Source organism: Felis catus, chromosome B1, assembly GCF_018350175.1.
Source record: "Felis catus isolate Fca126 chromosome B1, F.catus_Fca126_mat1.0, whole genome shotgun sequence".
Lineage (NCBI taxonomy): Eukaryota > Metazoa > Chordata > Mammalia > Carnivora > Felidae > Felis > Felis catus.
Genome location: NC_058371.1, coordinates 164,098,456 through 164,111,425, shown reverse-complemented (window position 1 = coordinate 164,111,425; position 12,970 = coordinate 164,098,456). Strand labels below are relative to the sequence as shown.

At 39.4% G+C, this 12,970-nt stretch overlaps 1 protein-coding gene and 1 pseudogene across 2 annotated transcripts in view; one reads left to right on the top strand and one right to left on the bottom strand.

The window, feature by feature from the left end:
* Positions 1 to 12,970, bottom strand: part of FRYL (FRY like transcription coactivator) — a 272,435-nt gene that overhangs the window by 178,855 nt on the left and 80,610 nt on the right. The window lies entirely within an intron of this gene.
* Positions 3,890 to 12,970, top strand: part of LOC101088839 — a 38,696-nt pseudogene continuing 29,615 nt past the window's right edge.

Sequence of the window (12,970 nt, the reverse complement as noted above, 5' to 3'; positions counted from 1 at the left end):
TTAACTATACTCCTCTCCACCTTTTAGATTATAATATATTAAAGAATGCTTTTAAAATGATAAGATCTCAGGGGTGCCTGGGTGGCTCCACTGGTTAAGTGTCAGACTCTTGATTTCAGCTAAGGTCATGATCTCATGGTTTGTGGGATCGAGCCCCATGTTGGGCTCCACACTGGCAGCTTGGAGCCTGCTTGGGATTCTCTTTCTCTCCCTGCCCCTCGCCTGTTCATGCCCTCTAAAAATAAATAAAATTTTAAAAGGGGGGGGTAAGGTTTTAAAAATATAAATAAATCTATTAATTTTTAAAATGCTAAGATTTAGAATTTTTAAAATTCTTTAATGTTTACTTATTTTTGACAGACAGAGAGAGAGAGAAAGAGAGAGAGAGAGAAAGCAGGGAGGGGTAGAGGGTGAGGGAGACACACAATCCGAAGCAGGCTCCAGGCTCTGAGCTGTCAGCACAGAGTCTGACACGGGCTCAAACCCACAACTGCGAGATCATGACCTGAACCAAAGTCAGACACTTAACTGACTGAACCACCCAGGTGCCCCTTTAGTGTTTACTTATTTTGGGAGAGAAAGAGATCTCCAGCAGAGGATGGGCAGAGAAAGAGGGGGGAGAGAGAGAGAGAATTCCAAGCAAGCTCCATGCTATCAGAGCAGAGATGGACATGGGGCTCAGTCTCACGAATCATGAGATCATGACCTGAGCCAAAATCACAAGTCACACACTTAACTGACTAAGCCACCCAGACGTCCCAAGATTTAGAATATTTTTAAGAATTTCATACTTTCAATATTACCAGCCTTTTGCTGGGATCTTCTTGGTCTGGGGCAGATAATATAAAGCACTGCATACAGAAGATGGCTAAGGCAGTTCTCTTGCCCTCAAGGAGTTAGAAAGTAAGTTTCCCTCTTCCTTCTAATCAATTTCCATTTAATTCTACACTCTTTTCACTGGCACTTTAAGGATTCACGGAATTAGTTACTTGCTTTACATTTCTAAGTAGAAGGAAGACAGAGGTACATTCTAGCACACCAAAGGAATGTGTACCAGGAAAAATACTCAATATATCTTTCAAAAATATTCCATTTAGGTATAGGTTCTGAACAAAATGTTCCTCAATATATAACGAGGTTTGGATTTAACAGAATATCATACAATTCACTAAAATTTATCCGCAAGGAAATTAAAGTCTTCAATTATTAACATTCTTAGAAAGGGGGCAAATATAAGCATTACCTGTCATATTAACATGTTTTATAAATATCTCAGAACTTATTAAACTGGTATCCAAAACAATTACAATATGATAAAAACCAGAAACTTGGCAACTTTTTCTATATAAAGTGTCAACTATCCTATCACTCCTAGAGCCTTCGATTGTCCCAACAAATTTCAGCCTCTTCAAAAAACCCTTATCTTTTCTGGAGTTTAAAAAAAAAGATTGAAAGACTTTAGGTATGGAAGGAAAGATGCTCTCAGGTTCACTAGGTAATTAATACCACACATGACATACAAAGAAGAAAACGGGGTACGGGGTGGGTATAATAGGTAATGAGGATTAAGAAGTACACTTGCTGCTTTGGATTCTGTGTCTCCCTCCCTCCCTCTCTCTGCCCCTTTCCCACTCACACTCTGTCTCCGTCTCTCTCAAAAATAAATAAACATTAAAAAAATTTTTTTTTTTAATTTTTTTTTTCAACGTTTATTTATTTTTGGGACAGAGAGAGACAGAGCATGAACGGGGGAGGGGCAGAGAGAGAGGGAGACACAGAATCGGAAACAGGCTCCAGGCTCTGAGCTGTCAGCACAGAGCCCAACGCGGGGGCTCGAACTCACGGACCGCGAGATCGTGACCTGGCTGAAGTCGGACGCTTAACCGACTGCGCCACCCAGGTGCCCCAATAATATAACACTGTTAACTATACTGGATTTTAAATAAACAGATAAACAGTAATTATCTATAATTACATCAGTAACTAACATTTACTTCTTAGTGCACTTACTTTTCTACTTCTTATAGATATTCCAAACTTTCTACAGTGGATTTAACATTTTAAAACTTCACTACAAAAAGGGAGCAGGACTCCCTGGGGAAATGGCAGATTCTAGAGCTAGAGCACAAACACACGTGATAAGCCTAGAGCATCTTTCTACAAGCCAGAAAGTAGAAAGGGGCTCAAAATACAAAACAATGTGGGTATAGCAAAAGGATATAGGAGCCAACTGAGAGAGCTGCCAATAGCCAAAGCTGTAATAATTTTTATTTTTAAAAAAATGTTTCACTTATTTTTGAGACAGAGCATGAGCAGGGGAGGCACAGAGAGAGGAAGACACAGAATCTGAAGGAGGCTCCAGGCTCCAAGCGGTCAGCACAGAGCCTGACTCAGGGCTTGAACTCACAAAACTTGAGATCTGAAGAGAGCTGAAGTCGGACACTTAACCAAAAAAGCCAACCAAACACACCTATAATAATTTTTTTGAGAGAGAGAGAGACAGAAAGAGAGAGAGAGAGAGAGAGAGAGAGAGAGAGAGAGAGAGAGAGAGAGAATGCATGCAGGCAAGTGGGGGAAACACAGAGGAAGAGAATCTCAAGCAAGCTCCATGCCCAGCACAGAGTCGGACATAAGGCTCTATCCAACCACCATGAGATCATGACCTGAGCTGAAATCAGGCGTCGGGTGCTTAACCAACTGAGCCACCCACGCACTGAACAATAAAATAAACAATATAGTTTTGAAATATAACCCCAAGTATAAAATAAACATCCATGAATCCATACTGATATAAATAAATGACCAAATAAGTAACAGAGAAGAGACAAATCTCACAGTGTACAGAAAACAGTTAACCTAGCAGGTCTGTTACCCTTTGAAATATCTGCTTACAAGATTGGTTCTTAGCTAGCATCTGAGAATTTCGATTTTAAGAGGGCCCCACCATTCCAGGAACTAAAAAGAGTGGTTCACTATGCCTAAACTGTCGGTACAAACAGTATAGTTTAAACATTTTTTTTCCTTCAGGGAGTCTAAAACTTGGGTATGTGTCAGGCAGAGGGTACCTATGTGACCAGCCCCAATAAAAATCCTGGGCACTGAGTCTCTAATGAGTTTCTCTGATTGGTAACATTTCACCCGTAATGTCATAGCTCACTGCTGGGGAATCACGTACTTCCCCTATAATGCTCCTGGAAAACTCTGGAAGCTGGCACCTGGTTTCCCCTGGATTTTGCCCCACATGCCTTTTCACTTGCTTATTCTGCTTATTACTCTTATGCTATAATAAATCACAGCTGTGAGTACAACTATATGCTGTGTCCGCGAGTCCTTCTAGTAGATCATAAAACCCGAGAGGGGCACCTGGGTGACTTAGTCAGTTAGGTGTCCGCCTTTGGCTTAGGTCGTAATCTCAGGGTTCGTGAGTTTGAGCCCTGCATTGGGCTGTCTGCTGTCACCACAGAGCCCACTTCAGATCCTCTGCCCCTCCCCACCTGCCTCTCTCAATCTCTCTCTATCAACCTCTCTCTCTCTCAAAAACAAATAAACATTTAAACCTGAGAGTGGTCTCAGGGACCTCTGTGACGTATTCAGGAGAATTCCAAATAATTTATGTAGGTAATTTACCCTCAAGAAAAACATGACTCCCAACCCTTAAAAGCATGAGCTACACTAAGTGACTTTCTTCCAAGGCATACAAAATAGAAAGCAGGGAGAAGAGAGTAACTTTATTCTGGAGAAACCTGACATACACTACCTCAAGCCAGGAGATCAAGGTTAACATCATCACTGATAAGAGTACACACTCTTGATATATAATACAATATGATGAAAATGGCACTTTATCTCTGTGTTCTTCCTGCCAAGGAGCCATAACCCGAGACTAACCATGGGAAAAAAAATTTTTGATAAACCTAAATTGAAGAGTCTGCAAATTACCAAACCAATATTCCTCAGCGTTGTCAAGGTCATTAAAAACAAGGTAAGTGTGGGAAACTATAATACAAAATTATATATAAAATATAATACTCAGAGCATTCTGTAGATACTCTAAAAGGTAATAGGGCTAAAGACTACTATGAACGCTCCTTAAAAAAGCTTCAAAGGATCCACAACAAGCCTCAAAGGATTAAACGATCTGTAAGTACTGCCTTTTAGAGCAAAGAATAACACTCTTTAAGAGAATGTAACAAAATCCAGCTCTTGACAATGTCACATTTCTAATCTCCAGCATCCAACAAAAAAAATATTTAAAAATTATTAAAAAGTACTATTAAATTATCTGTCAAGATGTAGGAAAATGTGACCCATAAAATCAATATGGCAGATCTAGAAATGACAGAAATGAGGGAAATAGCACATGTGTTCTTTAAAAAGCTATTATAAAGTCTTTAAAAAGCTATTTATAAATAGGCTGAAAGACTTAAAGGAAAAAAATAAACACAATGAAGAGAAAATAGAAGATACAAAAAGCAGACTCAAACAGAACTTTGAAAAATAAAATATACTATGTCCGTAACAATAAATTCACTAGACACACCAAGAAAAATTAGATTCTAGGAAAGAAAAGAACAGTCAACTTGGAGAAATGGAAATAGTAGCTCCAAAGTGAAGTGCAGATAACAAAACAATAAAAAGAGAATTCTCAAAGCTCCAGTGACCTTTGGAACAACACCAAACAGTCCAACCTATTTGTAATTGGAATCTGAAAGGAATGAACAGAAAATATTCCCTACGGAAACAATAATTTTCTAAAATTGAGGGAAACTATCAACCCACAAATCCAAAACTGTCATCAAACCTCAAAAAGAATAAACACACACACACACACACACACACACACACACACACACAAACCATGCCAAGGCACATCATAATCAAACTGCAGATAACCCAATGACAAAGAGAAAATCTTAAAAAGCAGTCAAAGAAAAAGTAAGTTACATACAGAGGAAAAAAGATACAGATCAACACAGATGTTTCATCTGGAACTATACAAGGCACTATCATGGGCACTGAATCCCTAAGGAGTTTCTCTGGTTGGTAACATTTCACCAGTAATGATATTGCTGAAAAGCTTAAGGCACGAAACTGATGACCTGTAATTCTATATCCAGTGAAAATATCTTGCAAAGATATACGCAAAAGTTTTCTGAGACAGACAAAACCTAAAAGAATCTGTCACCAACAGATCTGCATACAAAAAAATGTGAAAGTTCTTCAGGCAGAAAGAGGATTATCCAAAATGAAACTTGAATTCACACCATTGATGAAGAATGCCGGGAATGGTACACCTGCATTTTCTCATTTTAAATTTCTTTAAGTTAATTGGCTGCTTAAAGCAAAAGTGGTTAACATACTGTCAGGTTTCATAACATATGCAAAAATAAAAATTCTGACTACAATGGTAGAAACGATGGAGGGGAGAAACAGAAGTATAAGATTTTAGGTTCTGGGGCACCCAGGGTGGCTCCATCGGTTATGTGTCCGACTTCCGCTCAGGTCATGATCTCACACTTCGTGGGTTCGAGTCCCGTGTCAGGATCTGTGCTGACAGCTCGGAGCCTGGAGCCTGCTTTGGATTCTGTGTCTCCCTCTCTCCCTGCCCCTCTCCTGCTTGCACTCTGTCTCTCTCTCTCTCTCTCTCTCAAAAGTAAATAAACATTTTTTAAAAATTTAATAAAATCTTTAAAAAAGATTTTAGGTTCTTACATGATACATTAAATATTATGTTATTATTTGAAAGCAGACTGTGATAAGTTGAAATTCATTTTGAAAGCTCTGGAGCAACTAGTTTGAAAAAAGAGTTAGTTTTTTTAAAAAAGCCAATAAGAGAATAAGTTACAATACTAAAAAGTATACAATTAGTAACAAAAGAAGGTAACAAAAGAGGGGGAAAAATACAAACCATGCCACTAATTCTGCTAAATAGAAATCGTCCAAACACTGGGTGCAAGCGGCCTGTCAAATGCTAAATGATGATTTGTGAATAAAACAGATCTCTGTGCCCTAAGGAAGGTTAGGATACAAGGGGGCAGAGAGAGAAAGAGAGAGAGAGAGAGAGAGAGAGAGAGAGAGAGAGAGAGAGAGAGAGAGATGGGGGGTGTCCCCACATATAAACATGCAAATATACATGACAAATTGTGACTAAGACTGTGACTAAGGCAATAAAGTGGATCTACCGACAGAGGAAAACAGTCAAGGCCCTACTGAGCTAGGGTGGTCAGGGATGAACACTCTGAGGGGACAATACCAAATGTCCAATCTGTTTGGCAGTGTATCTCCCGAAGGATGAATCTTTATGCTTAAACCCAAAAAAGAAAATAGGCTGAAATCAAACTAACTCTGGCTGGCCAAGGATTAAGGTGCTAAAGTCATACCCACTTGGTTCTTTCACTTACCTGAGGACATTTGCCAAGAACGCCTGAAATATCCAGAGGGCCCCCACGAAACATTGAAATTGGTAATCGGATAGCATAGAAGAGTTTTGAGCAGGAACGAGGCCAGACAGACCAGCAGGCTGGTTAGGAGACTGTGTTCTCCTGAAGTCTCCTGAAGAAGTTGCTGAGGTGAGAGACACTAAAGGTGTCTCCGAGGTGAGAGATACTAAAAAACTAAACAGTATACCTACAGGAATCAGGAAAAAAAGCAATAAAGATAGGAATAAGAGGAGAGATTCCAATTTTTCCTACTAGATACTTCTTGATGTATTTGATGACTGACAGGATAAGGGGAAAAAAGCAAAGCTGAAATCTCAAAAGTGAGCCCTAGGTTTAGGTAACCACGTGGGTCACGGCGCTAACCATGGGAGAGCCAGGTGTAGGTCACATCAAGAAGAGTTTGGGCTACATACATATGTCAGGACTACAGATAAGAGGAGGATACAGAGACAGAAGAGAAGCAGACAGACAATCTACCCCACAAGCTCTCTAGCTGTCTTTTCCATTGATGAGGGGGGAAAAAATGAATTCATTATTTTCAAGTACCTGCTAGCCAACAAGAACCACAAAGTAATGGATACAGCGGAACTGAAGAAAATTCAAACCAAAAATAAATAATACACAAACAAATAACAGAGAGAGAGAATTCAAATACAGAGAGAGAGAGAATTCAGAGAGAGAGAGAGAGAGAGAGAGAGAGAGAGAGAGAGAGAATTCAAATACAGCACTATGAGAGAGAGCCAACAAAATAAACAAGTCAGTAATGAAGGGAATCTGCCCCTGAAATGCATCAGAATTCCACCTTGATTTCTGGTAGTAAGGTTTGCAGGTGACATCCAAATTAATTGCTCATTTTGGAAATGCAAATCTAGTTTCTGAATTAACAGCCATAGCTGTAAGAGGATTTCTAATAAAGATACGTTTTATACAAACGTCACAGACTGGACCAATGCATCAATACGTTCACAAATTAGCAACATAAAATCTGTAAAGGAGCATTTTAACTAAGCTCTATAATTTGAGGTGTGGTTACCTATGCAGCAATTATATTACAATTGTGTGTGCTGTAAGGTACAATTACTGCTACCTTCCTGACACAGGGTATTTATTAATAGTCCAACTTGTTCCTAGCTTTTGGTTTAAGTTATTTTTATACATTTCACACATTAAAAAAAAAAAAATTGCTTCCTCTGCTTAAAATGAAGCAGTCCAGACCCTGTAATCATATTTTCTTCCTTGCCTTCACAAACCATACCAACTTGCTATCATTTGGTCCAGTGCTAAGATATTATTATTTCTTGAATGAGAAGAAAACCTGTTTATGAATATATTTAAAATTCATTCTTGAGGTCGTATCTGGAAATCAGAAATTATTTTCAATGACCTGAAATAATTTTTGACGATACTGTTAATAAAAGCCCAGAGTTAGAGGCACCTGGGTGGCTCAGTCAGTTGAGCGTCTGACTTCTGCTTGGGTCATGATCTCACAGTTCGTGAGTTCCAGTCCCATATCTGGCTCACTGCTGTCAGCACAGAGCCCACTTCAGATCCTCTGTCTCCCCTTTCTGCCCCCTCCCCCATTCACGCTCTCTCTCTCTCTAAAAAATGAAAATTTTAAAAATAAGTCAAAAAATAAAAATAAAAACCCAGATTTAAATTCTCTATTCAAAAGGCTACTCACTATTAGATTTGTATTTTTATCGCAATGCACGTAATGTATATTCACTGCCCCAAAAGAAACCAGAATTGTCAATACTAAGATACTTTCACTGCCACTACATATTATAGAGATATACTGGGAAGAAAGGGCTATTATATGCATTATAATTAGTCAATCCGACTGGCAAAAGATAGATAAAATTCTATAAGCTCTGAACAGGCTGAACACAAAATGACCAAAGCAGGACTTTTTTGATCACAAAAATAGGCACTATTGATGACATGCCAGAACAGAGACACAAACCACAACTGACCGGGGTCTATGGAGACCTATGGTCACCTTATCCAAAAAGTAAAGGCTCACCATTTCCTGCCAATGCTCGCCTTTCTGGATTTTTCCTGCATTGCCAGTGAGTGACATGTAACTTACCATCAACTAGAAGTTTTTATCATTAAAGCCACCTTTGATATCATTCTTAGTTTTACAACAAAGGGGTGAGTCAGCAAGGCTAGAGGAGTAGAGGAGTCAAAACCAGGAAAGGAAAGGAGATGTCAATACATTGCACAGGGAACCAAACGTACAGACAAAAACCACACTTAGCAAACGGAATATCAGTAGGGGTAGGAAGCAAAGATGAAGAGATTGTCCAGCAGAATTAAATGGGCAAGCCCAAAATACAGGAAAAAAAGTACAGGTAAGCTTTACGTATACTGTACTGAGAAGAATCTGGAAAACTCTACCTTCATAATCTTAATATTCTTCAAAGACCCACTCTAAACCTAGTAAATCAAAACCTACGTTTTTATAAGATCCATAGGTCATTCTCAAGCACATCAAAGTTTAAGAAGAGCTATTTTAAAATACACTGATATAAAAATATCATTCTCTTATTTATGCCATTTTTAGTATACACTTATACTCGTTTAAAAATAGAGATTAGGAAAATTCAGAAGCCTAAGAAATAAATTTTCTGTATTCCCTACAAAGAACTTTCCAGAGACTTTTTGTTTCGCTTTTTTAATGTTTTTTATGAATTTATTTTTGAAAGAGAGAGAATACAAGTGGGGAAGGGGCAGAGAGAGAGAGAGGGAGTCACAGAATGTGAAGCAGGCTCCAGGTTCTGAGCTGTCAGCACACAGCCTGACATGGGGCTCGAACTCACAAACCGCAGGATCATGACCTGGGCCAAGGTCACTTAACCAACTGAGCCACCCAGGCACCCCAGAGGGTTTTGTTTTTTTTTTTTTAATAATTTCTTCATCAACTAGACTAGAAATATATACCAGCTTATACTTCTTCAGAATAGTATAAGAGAGCATCACACAGCTTACCTATTCTTAAATCATTCTTTAGGGAAAAAAAGCTATCAAAAACCTAAGCAAAAGAAGAATTTAGAATTTAGGTAAGGTGACTATAATTTACATCTGTGATAATGAGGTTATTTTGGATTCTTTAACAATTTAAATGAAGGGATCAAATGATGGAAGGTTCACTTTGCCGATACAGATTTTAGAAAAATATAAAGCTAAACAACAGACTAATCCTCATCTTTTTTTTTTTTTTTTTAATTTTTTTTTTCAACGTTTATTTATTTTTGGGACAGAGAGAGACAGAGCATGAACGGGGGAGGGGCAGAGAGAGAGGGAGACACAGAATTGGAAACAGGCTCCAGGCTCTGAGCCATCAGCCCAGAGCCCGACGCGGGGCTCGAACTCACGGACCGCGAGATCGTGACCTGGCTGAAGTCGGACGCTTAACCGACTGCGCCACCCAGGCGCCCCCTAATCCTCATCTTAATGGCCATCTTTCTACAAAGAATCACCTGAGATTAGGTAATTACCTTTACAGCTAACTTATTCTTTTAAAATAACAAAAAGACTAGCTTTAATACATTTGATGATTAAAATAAGACAAAGTGTGTTTTCTGTCCACATATGTGGCAGGAGTGAGTGAGAGATGGGAGGAAGGTATACGTACTGATGGCCTAACGGACAGGGGATTCCAATGTGGAAAGGTCTTAAACAAAATGATTGTTAAAAGCAACCATTTCAGAGCTCCACATCAGGGCACAAAGGGCATACAGGAAATGTAGTAAGCCAACAACTGTTACCTTTAAAGAATAAACTATCTGGCCTTCCACAAAGAGTCACTGAATCACAGATTTTTTGTTGTTGTTTAACTGGAGAGACTTTGAAGATCACATAACATAATCTGTTACATCTTAAATGAGAGACACAACGGAAGCCCAGGGAGGACAAATGATACATGTGGATCCCAAATCAAATTAACAAATATTTACTGAACACCTACTACGGATAAAACACTATTCCGGGGCGCCTGGGTGGCGCAGTCGGTTAAGCGTCCGACTCCGGCTCAGGTCATGATCTCACGGTTCGTGGGTTCAAACTCCCGCAATTAGGCTCTGTGCTGACAGCTCCGAGCCTGGAGCCTGTTTCGGATTCTGTGTCTCCCTCTCTCTCTCTGCCCCTCCCCCACTCGCACTCTGTCTCCCTCTGTCTCAAACATAAATAAACATTAAAAAAAGTTTTTTTAAATAAAAAATTTTTTAAAAGCACTATTCCAAAGGCTACAGAAAATACAAGTAAGTAAATGTAGCATTAGATCCCTTCAAATGGATCCCCTTCCAGTCTCTGCTTCCCAGGTTAAGTTACCTGCACAGAACCCTCTGATGTTACCAATATTCTTTCCTATATTCTAGTTAGGGGTTTGAACACTTGGGTCCACAGGCTAAATTGGGTTCATCGCCTGTTTTTGTAAACAGAGTTTCACTGAAACACAGCACATTCATTTGCAGATCATCCAGGCCCCTTTTGCCCCACAAAGTCATCGCGAAGTATTTGTGACATAGACGTGTGGCCTGCAAAGCCTACAACAGTTACTATCTGGACCTTTCCAGAAGAGGTTTGCCAACCCATGTTCTAGATCATTACTTGTATGACTTGGGGATTTTGTATGGGTTTTTTTTGTTTGAAGCTACTGGAAGGTTCGTTTTGCCTCAGGAACCACTGCCCACCGAGCAACGTGCTAGATGGTTTCAAAGGAAAAGCCAGGTGCTAAATATGGCAACTGACAGCAGCTCTCAGGAACAAGTAAAAACTTGCTCTGGTCCACAGAAGACAAGAATCAAAGGAGAGAGGACTCTAAAATCCAACAAACATTTACTAGCTGCCTACTAAGTACTTGGCATCGGGCTAGGCTCTGGAGCTACTCACATAAGATCAAGTCTATTCACAAAGAATTCACCATCTGGTAAAAGAAACAACACGTTTGTATTAAATGGAATAGCAGAAGCTAGTGGACAATGAGTTAGAGTCCTGACACAAAGAATAATTAACTGAGCTGGGGGCAAGGGAAATGATTCAACCCCAATGTTGGTCATGCAGAGACCTTCAGCTCCAGTTCCAGGACAGGGCCAGGGAGAAAGGCTTAGATCCACAGGTGCCTCAACCCAAGGCGACCGCCTGTATATGGGTGGAGTTAACCCTTGGCCTGTATGCTGCTTCCCGAACTCCCTTTATAGCACGCTTTATTTTTTGTTGAACTTTTCTAGTATATTCCTTTAGTTACATTTTAAACTTACACTCAGCTTCAGTCATCTTTACCTCTTTTACTGAGCTCTTTTTAAACTTCATCTTTATTTTCTTCAGTGCCTTCTGACAGACATTATTTATCACCTTTTTTGCCTTTTTATGCCTTTATGATTTCAGTATGTTTTGATTAACATTTATTTAGTTGTATATTTTTCTTATCTCCTTTGTTTCAACTATCTTATCCCAGACATAATACCTTCAATTGACAGGAGGAATTGTAATATTTTAAAAATGAGTATCACCACACCAGTACTCTGGAATGAATAGCAGTTCTGTGATTAGAAAACGGCAGAGAACACGGGGACAGAGAGAAAGCTATTCCCGGCCCCTTAAAAAGGAAGACAGATGCATCTTTATTTCAATTAAGTTTCTTGCAAGTCCCTTCTAAAGGCCAAAGTAGTAAAACCCTGACCCTAACTGAAGCCATGCTTAACAGTGCCAATAAAAGAGAGGGGGGGGGGGAGGGGCAAACCACAAAAGACTCCTAATAACAGAGAACAAACTGAAGGTTGATGGAGGGAGAGAGGTGATAGATGGGCATTAAGGAGTGCACTTGTGATAAGCACTGGGTGTTGTCTGTAAGTGATGAATCACTAAATTCTACTCCTGAAATCAATATTACACTGTATGTTAACTAACTAGAACTTAAAGAAAAAATATGTGTATATATACACACACACACCCATGTAACAAGGAGACAGTCTAAAGTGACCCTTCTTATGAAGTGTTAGGCTAACTTTAAAAACAACCAAGAGAAATTACAAGGTCATGTTGCCGCACTAACTTCTAAAAACCTTTGTATGTGAATCACACACTCACTTAGCCGTGGTTATCTGGACGAGCACACACTGTGGACAAAGAAGGAAGCACAGGAAAAAGTGTTGCAGCACAAGCTCCTGTGAACTGTCACGTAGCTAGCTATAAATCACAAGCTCAAGTTTCTGGAATTATGCACAATAAAAGACCTAGATCCAAATTCCTGGAGTATTTTCTATGATGCAATGATCCAAGGACAAGTTCCAGTTAAATGTGATTCATCTACCTCCAAGTCAAAAATCCAAACGTTTTTATAAATAATAAAAGCCACCGTGCATTATTAAACTATGTGTCAATTCTGCTGCCATCTTTTACAATCTTGAAAGCAATGCTACAAAAGAAGCTATCACTCAAATGGATAAGTGAGGTTAACTGGCCTAGAGAGAGAAAGCAGACCAGTCAAGGACATGCAGCCAGCGACCACGGGAGCTCAGCTCAGTCTG